We start from the raw sequence: 8,893 nt of genomic DNA on the forward strand, positions 1-8,893 counted from the left end.
TGAATCTGGGTTGTGAAATGGCAACTCACCATCATGAGGAAAAACCATTATGATTCGAGCGAGCCATGACAATTTTCTCTTTTTAGCTATCTTTAATGTTTTCTACAAAAATGGCAGCATCAAATGTAGTAACACATGCCACCACCTTTTTCATGTCCTTAATTGCATGAATGCCATTAATGACGACACTTCTTAAATATTCCCTTGATTTGTTACCCAGAAGAAGTGCATGACGTGGCAGTTGATGAGGCAGAAAGAAGAATGGCAAGAAGCAATTATTCTTATCAGCCTGATAGGCTCATTTATTTTTGGTGATGCCTAAGCATGATTCTATCTTTTCCCCCACTCATGTAGCCACCCAAGAAAGTTATAGAAATAACCTAAGGTTACATCACTAAAATGTCCTTGCTTTGAAATCAGAGATTACCCTTAAATCTTTGAAAAACCCCAGCCTTAATCACCATAAAAAAATGTCGAAGGGTCGGAAGATCGAACAAGTTAGCAACCCTTGAACTTGTTTCAAAGAGAACCACAATTTTGACTTTCTAATGACGTCGACTTCCCGCAAACTCCTCTAGGCCTGTCGGGTGATTGGGAAATTCTATAAGTGAAGAATATTGCAACATAGGTTAAGAAACTCGGACAATCCACGACAAGGGAGGAAAAAGGGGAAAATTAACAAAGGTTTACGTTCTACCAAAATTTTGAAAATTTATGGGTAACACTTCCAAAATGGTTTTTCTCTTTACCTAGTAATTCAATTGACAATTTTCAACAACTAGTAGATAATATTATGCAAAAAATTTAATATTAAATTGGGCCACAAGTTACATTAATTAATTTTGTGCATTTCCAACAAGGTGTTAAAGAGAAAGTAACTGATTTCATTCGTAGATATCAAAAAATTTATTCACAAATTTCTTATTCTCTCCCTTATGCTAATATTGAAAAACATTTCATTGGTTATTTACAACTGCACATTAAAAATAAGATTTTGCCTATCAAATACCCATCTTTCACACACTTGTGCACAACACTTCATGAATATTATCTTAAGGCTAGTCAATGTGAAGGTTCTTCATCTATGAATCCAATTCAAAATTCTAAAGATGCTCATCAAACTTATCAAGTCTTTTAAAAAAAACAAAAAATAATTCATTAAGATAAACAACCATCCTTCCAACAAAATTGAAAGTCAAGTTGTATCTCACTTCTCTTCTAAACCAAAGAATCCCAACTTCACACGTCTTTCCAAGTCCTTACATTCCATTATGCTTCAATTGATTGATAACAAATTGATAAAGCTTACCCCATCCATCCCATAGATACCTCAAAGCCTTTGGCTCATTTGTTTAACCTAAAGACGTTTTGTTAAAATCATCATACATGTAGGCATGATGTAAAGAGATGTATGTGTCTTAAAAATGAATTTCAAGACCTCATTGACTCTAATACCATATAGGTGGATAGTGTGAATGATAAAGGAAATAAATCTGTATCACCGCCTAATCAAAACTTGCAAAATTGAAAAATCCTTTGCCTTCCCATTCCATAAATGTTGTTGACCCTAATATTGGTAGTTATATATCCTTTGAGGACTTATCCAACTAAGCTTATGGTTTTGTGAATCTAATAGAACAAGAGAAACCCAAGCCTAAACATGAACCTAATATCACATTTACCTCAAGTGATATCTTGAATACACTTAATGGACCATTACACATTACCATTAGAATCAATACAAACCCACATGTGGGTTTCTTATTGATCAAGTAAGTATGGTGAATGCGATTATAGAATAATATTTTTACACATTAATTATAGATCAAGGAACGCACGATAAATCAGAATTGTTGATTAAGGTGCATGATGGTTTCACTGCCCCACCATTGGTTCCATCACCCTTCTCATTGAAGTTGATTCCAAGTGCTTAGATATCACTTTTACCATCATCCCTACCTCAAACCAATTTCATGTGAAGTTAGGCCATCCTTGGCTCACATCCATGAAGGCAATCCCTTCTATAGTCAACAAGTGTTTAAACTTTCCATGTTTGAAAGACAAATCAAAATCATACATCATAGCGGTTTCTAACCCTTATCTAACTATGGAAACTTTACACTTACTAATTTTGGCCTAAACAACCTCAACCAATCAAACTTTGTGAAGATGCCTTCTTCCTATCCTACTAAAAAATTTAAATCCAAGAGAATAGATGAGTTATCCTCAAGTAATCCTTCGGGATCCACTTCCACTACTACCCCTAAGGATCTTTCGATGTCTATGTATATATAAGTAGCTCTTCATAGACCACAAGTAGCAATTGGACCACATCCTAGACTAGGAATCCTTCCTACTCCTAAAGTTATAAGTATCTCTCAACCTTTAGAGGCTTCTTTTGTTCCTCCTTTTGTTCTTAGAGAAAAGGAAGAAAAGGAATCAGCATTGAGTGATACCCAACCTCCTTCTATATAAGCTTACAATTGTAATGAAAAAATTTATAGTGGGAGAGAATGTTGATGAATGTTGTGCCAAGGCTCATGAGCTTGTTGCAAGAAGCGAGTCTTACCCTAAGCAATTGAATGTTGTTTTAGTTTTGATGTCCCAATCCTCCTTACCATCACCCACATGTAGAGAGGAGCCTTACCTTTCCCAACCTCACTAAAAGTTGAAGTTGTTGATTCCAAGGGATTCTTCTCCTCCTATCAAATCACCCATAGTGATCAATTTGGATAATGATTCTAATAATATGGTTGAAAGTGTTGAAAATGATGATTTATCTTTGATGTTTTCAAAAGCACCAATTTTAGCTCCCAGTGACACACATTGTGATTCATTGTTAGAGAATGGTCCATGTTTGGCACTAGAAATAGCTCTAGTTACTGTACTAGTTGTAGCTCCTTTAGCATATTGTCCATCATATCTATTTAATGATTCAAGCAAGGTTGGGAGCTTGTTGATTTTCTAAAATAGCTCGTGCATGTAGTGATGCTTTGTTTGTGTGTGTATTGCTTGCATGCAATGTGATTACTTGTATCATGATGCTTGTATTTTGTTTGTTTGCTAAGGTCTCTTTGGATGAGCCTTGAGGCTCCATCAACACAAAGATAGAAAGAGACTGATCCAATTGTGACATGCCTTTAGATGTATGCTACTTTAAAGAAAATTCTTCAAGTTGGTGTACAAAATCACTTTAACGTGGCATACACTTTGCTACGTGTTTCACCTTTTGCATGCACCATGAGATTGCTTTGTACACTTTTGATCATACACAATGATTTCACTTGGTGCGACAACACCAATTTTGTAGTCTCATATCAAAAAAAATTATTGGTGTCACTGAAGCACCCATCTTGCAATCTCATATCTAGATTACCTATAAAATATGGTTTTTTCCTTTTTTTTTTTAATATCCATTGGCATGAGTCTCACCTAGCATAGCACAACTTTATAGACTTATATGAGACCTTCACCTTAGCATGACTCTCTTTTCATAACACAGCTTGCTAGACCTACGTGACTCCTAGTAAGTATGTGAGGATTCTTACGAGTTCTAGAGGTCATGTCTTGTATTTTATGACTTCTAGTAAGTTCCCATAGATATTACTACCCCTATCGTCATACCTTCTTATTTTTACATGCTCCATGTGTATGTTACCTATGTTGAACATATTTATCCTTTTATCTTGATATTTTAGATTGATAAGACCCCAAGTCTCAGGTATTACTGCCACACTATATCTAGTGTTGTCTTGTCTCTTTAATGTCTTGATAAAATTATTTATTTGTTTCTCTATACTTTTTCGAGAGTATGAGCATGTGGTCATACTCCCTGAAAGGCTAAATTTAGAATTGTAAAATGTATCCCTTTATAATTTCACAATCATTTTGGCCTTACTTTGGTGGATGTTCCTCGTTCTCTTAATTTTTCTCTCTTCTTATGTGTGTAGGTACAAATCCAATAATCAAAAGTTGCAAAATTACGTACAAAAAACTGATATGCACGATCCTAGACTTTTAATAGGTAAAAACCCCTAGACTATGCTAATTAGCTCACTCATTTGAAAAAATTTAGACTAAATTTTGGAGGGACAAATAAATAGAGCCTCCTAATCTAGAATATGAAGCTTTCAATTGATGAAGGCACCTTCAAACTAGGGTTCCTAGCTCATTGGTATGACACTTTCAACTCCAAATTTCTATCATAGTTTCCTTTTGTATCTTCTTTCTAGATATGTACTTTCATGTTTACTTCCAATTATTTATCTATATATTTATGTTTAATCTTATCAATTTCTTATTTTTACATTGATCTTGCATAACCATAATCATACCGAATCAAATCAAATAAAAAAGGGAAACAATTAACAAGAGTACATATCTCTCCTTGAGGACTAAAGTTGGACCTAATTGGTTGTTCCCCTAATAAAATGATTCATAATTGGAAATGGTGAATGAATAAGTTCTTGGTTTTCAAAGTCTCCTTTTACATACATTTCATTATTGTATCTTTCTCCTCTATCTCTATCTCCTTACCTCTCCTTGCATCTCTCTTTATGACATATTTCTATCACCTCATTTATATCTCTCTTGCCCCATTTATCTCTATCTTTCCATATCTCTCTCACTCATATAAGCACATTCCCTAATTCCCCCCCTCCCATAACTTTGTTTTTGTCTCTTTATCTTTCCCTCTTTTTAATTCTCTCCCTCCCTCTCTATTACTTTCTTATGCCACCTTCCTTCTCTCACTCTTTCCCCCTCTATTTTTATCTCCCTATCTCTCTCCTCCTCTCTATCTATATCTCATTATGTTTACCCATATCTCTTATTCACTCAATCTCTCATGATGTATATCTCTATCTCCCTCTTTTTTATCCATATCTATTTACCCATATATCCCTATATCTCTCTATATATCTCCTTCCATCTCTATCTTATTGTTTCCATATCTCTCTCACTCATATAAGCACATTCCCTAATTCCCCCCCTCCCATAACTTTGTTTTTGTCTCTTTATCTTTCCCTATTTTTAAGTCTCTCCCACCCTCTCTATTACTTTCTTATGCCACCTTCCTCCTCTCACTCTTGCCCCCTCTATTTATATCTCCATATCTCTCTCCTCCTCTCTATATATATCTCATTATGTTTACCCATCTCTCTTATTCACTCAATCTTTCGTGCTAAAAGATCCCCCTTTAAAGAAAAAGTAAAGAAACATATATATTCTGACTTGACAGGAGAAATGCACCGGAGTATCCCTATGTCTAATTTGATATTAGAGACAACTCATTTATGGGTATTATTGGGAAGTATATATGAATCCGTTGTAGTACCTTTTTCTTCAGATCAAGATCAAGTGGATATTCCAGAACTTCTTCTTGACAAACATAAATCACTTTCAAATTATTCGGTGGATCAAGTGAAACACGAATCAGTTGACTCAAACTGTTTTGAAAAAGGAAAAAAAATCTTGAATTATTTCGAAACTGATCGAACCATACCTAACGAACATAAAGACTCTATCTATTCCGCCATTCTTTTTGAAAATACCCATATGAGTGTAAAAAAGGAAAAAAATAAACTCATCGTACCATTATGGTGTGATAAACAATGGGGCAAGCGAAGAATTCCTTGTCCTGATTTCATTTTTAGAATACCCAGAGGACAAGGTATTTTACTAAATAAAAAGCACATTTTTGCTTTTTTGAATGACCCCCGTTCAAAAATGATAAAATATGGGAATATTCTCGGAGGTTATTCAATTGAAAAAAAAAGGAATTCTCTTGAAAATCAATTAGACGGAGGGCCCAGATTAAAAATAAAAAAGACTTATGCTTCTCTTATTTCAGTAGGAACAAATGAGATCATTATCAATATGATTCAAATTAGCTTGCTGAAATACCCTTTTTTCAATATCGCAAAAAGGGAAAATATAGCGAGTTCTCCATTTTTGTTTCATAACAAATTAGGTCACACTAATTTGAATGATCAAAGTAAATTACTGAGTAAGGGAACTATTCGTTCATTACCTAATGAGAATAAAAAAGATGAATCTTTTACTATTCTTTCTCCTTCTGATTTTTTGCAAATCGTTTTGTTTCATGATTTAAAATGCTTGAATACAGTAAAAAAGTTGGATGCAAATAAAAAAAGAATTGAATTGTCAGGTCTCCTGGGTCATTTACATAGTATTGCTAATCGTTTCCCATACTCTCATTTCATGACTTATAAAAAAGTGTTACTAACTGAACGTTCAATTTCTAACAATGACTCGAATAATTTCCAATTAGCTAAATGCTATTTTATGGACGAAAAGAGGGAAATTTATCAATTTGATTCATGCAGGAATATTATTTTCGATTTCTTCAATTTGAATTTGTACTTTTGCCTATCCAATTTTTTTGAAAAAACATTTTCAGTAGTCAGCCTTGGACAATTTTGTTCCGAAAGTATATGGATATCCGAAGATAAACAACTCCAAGGATCTGGTCAAATTGTAGTTGTTCATGAGGAATCTTTCGTCATTAGATTAGCTAAACCCTATTTGGGTACTCGAGGAGGGGGTACAAAGTCCTAGTGATGTTGTTGATGCGAATCGCCCGAGTTATTCACTCAATAAATACATAATGAATTTCTGTTCTGAAGATGTTTTTGAAAAATTGGCCATAATATGGTTGCTTCCTTTTTAATTAGCAGCCATCCTCTATTATAATATCCATTCAAATTTTGTAAAAAAAAAACTTTGGCTCGCTAAAGGTATTTCATTTTCATTTTCAAAATTATCAATATATTAGAAAAAAGGACAACCTTTTTTTCTAATATATTGATAAGTTCAATCAATCTAAGTCGATTGAAACCCTGAAAAGGGTAATTATTTCTTTTTTCTTTTTGCCCAAAATTATCTTATCCTAAGATAAGACCATGACCCTGGAATGAGCAGAATTCTTTGAATAGTAAAAGAAATAGAATTGAATTCTTATTTTAAGGATAATTAATTAGGAATCTTTTTTATTTATTTAAAATAATGAAAAAACGTTCTTTTCGTTTCTGAAAAACGGGGAACTAGCAAATTTGAAATATTTTATTTATTTCCGAGCAAACAAAAATATGAGAGATGACCGCAGAGCATAGAGCTATACGCAGTATGGATAAAAGAGGATTGCAGATCTATGCTGATAGATCGGTGGTATAATCCACATTCAAAATGTGAAAAAAAAGAAATAATCAAATCTATTCTAGTCTACTCTCTTTTCCTTTTTTGCTCTTGTTTGGGGCAGGGATCGCTCAAACAATTGTTCAATTTATTGAATCGGGACTGACGGGGCTCGAACCCGCAACTTCCGTCTTGACAGGGCGGTACTCTAACCAATTGAACTACAATCCCACTAGGTACAGTTTATTTACTAATTAGTCATAGTAATTCAACTGTGCCAGGTCGATAAAACAGGTTGTAAAACTTTTCTATTTCAAATATTCCGAAAGTATCTGTTCGTTCCGATTCTTTCTATATCGAGTATACGGGATTCAAAAACCAATTACCTTTTTTACCAATATCAATAGATTGGTATCAATCTCAATCTATTGATCAACTTGGTATTGGGCCGAGCTGGATTTGAACCAGCGTAGGCATATTGCCAACGAATTTACAGTCCGTCCCCATTAGCCACTCGGGCATCGACCCAGGAAAAAATGGGAAGTAATTATAATACCTAATTAGGTATTATAATTACTTTCCTAGCCTAGTACCCCTAGGGGAAATCGAATCCCCGTTGCCTCCTTGAAAGAGAGATGTCCTGGGCCACTAGACGATAGGGGCCTACTTATTGTCATAATATTCAAATCCCTAGGAATTTGTCAATAAAAAGAATCTTTCTTCATATTCATTATTGAATATTCTTCTTGCATTGTCAGGATCAGCAATATAACTATATATAGCTATATTCTATTATATAGACACATATATATATGTATTAATATATACACCCCATTAGATTATTCATATCTACGAATACATGGTAAGGCGTAAGTCATCGGTTCAAGCCCGATAAAGGGCTCTTGCAATAAAGCCCAGTGTTCATTTTGAATATTTGATTAAGACAAAAAAGCTGCAATAAAAAAAAATATCTGTCATGATGATTTTTTTGTTATAACGGAATAGAATATGTAATAGAATTGAGGACATTTCTATCTCCCTCTTTTTTATCCATATCTATTTACCCATATATCCTTATATCTCTCTATATATCTCCTTCCATCTCTATCTCATTGTTATCTCTCCATGTTTCTACCCCTATATCTCTCTCTACTAGTTAACATCATGTATAACACAAATGCATGTAAAAATAAACCAATTTTTTTTTTCTTAGTTGACCTTCCACACCTCTTCAATGTACCCATGGCACACCAAGGTGTGATTGCTAGTTATAATATCTCATTATGTGTTGACAATCCCTTTGTGCATTAATAAGTCTATTGAATGGTCAACGTAATTCGTAGTGATTTGGGTTGTTAGGGTTTGGTGGGAACACAAATACCTATTTATTTAGTCATTGATTCATTAAACTTGTTAATAGCCCAATGTCTTTGTTTCTCATTGGGATGTCAAGAATCCTTGAAAACCCATGTCTTCTTCACTTTTTGGTCATTAGTGCATGCACGTAGCCGAGTACTTGATGAAAAACTTCATGGGTTAAGTGTTTAGGGTTGGAAGTAATCTTTGACTTTTTTCTTTATTTGGTTATTGGGAAAATACTTTCTTAAATTATAGCATAGCCTTGTGTATTAGGAAGTAGTAGAAGACGAAATTTTAATTTTCACAAGGTAAAACATAACCTATGGCACAACCCACCTAATCAAATCGACTTTTGTAATTCTATCCTTTTCCAATGCAA

General features: G+C 33.9%; 1 non-coding gene across 1 annotated transcript; it reads right to left on the reverse strand.

Moving 5' to 3' along the window:
* Window positions 1-7,599: 7,599 nt before the first annotated feature.
* TRNAY-GUA (transfer RNA tyrosine (anticodon GUA)) lies at window positions 7,600-7,683 on the reverse strand. Its single transcript has one exon. It is a non-coding gene; the product is annotated as a tRNA-Tyr (tRNA).
* Between the last annotated feature and the right edge of the window lie 1,210 nt (window positions 7,684-8,893).

Source organism: Cryptomeria japonica, chromosome 9 (genome assembly GCF_030272615.1).
Source record: "Cryptomeria japonica chromosome 9, Sugi_1.0, whole genome shotgun sequence".
NCBI lineage: Eukaryota > Viridiplantae > Streptophyta > Pinopsida > Cupressales > Cupressaceae > Cryptomeria > Cryptomeria japonica.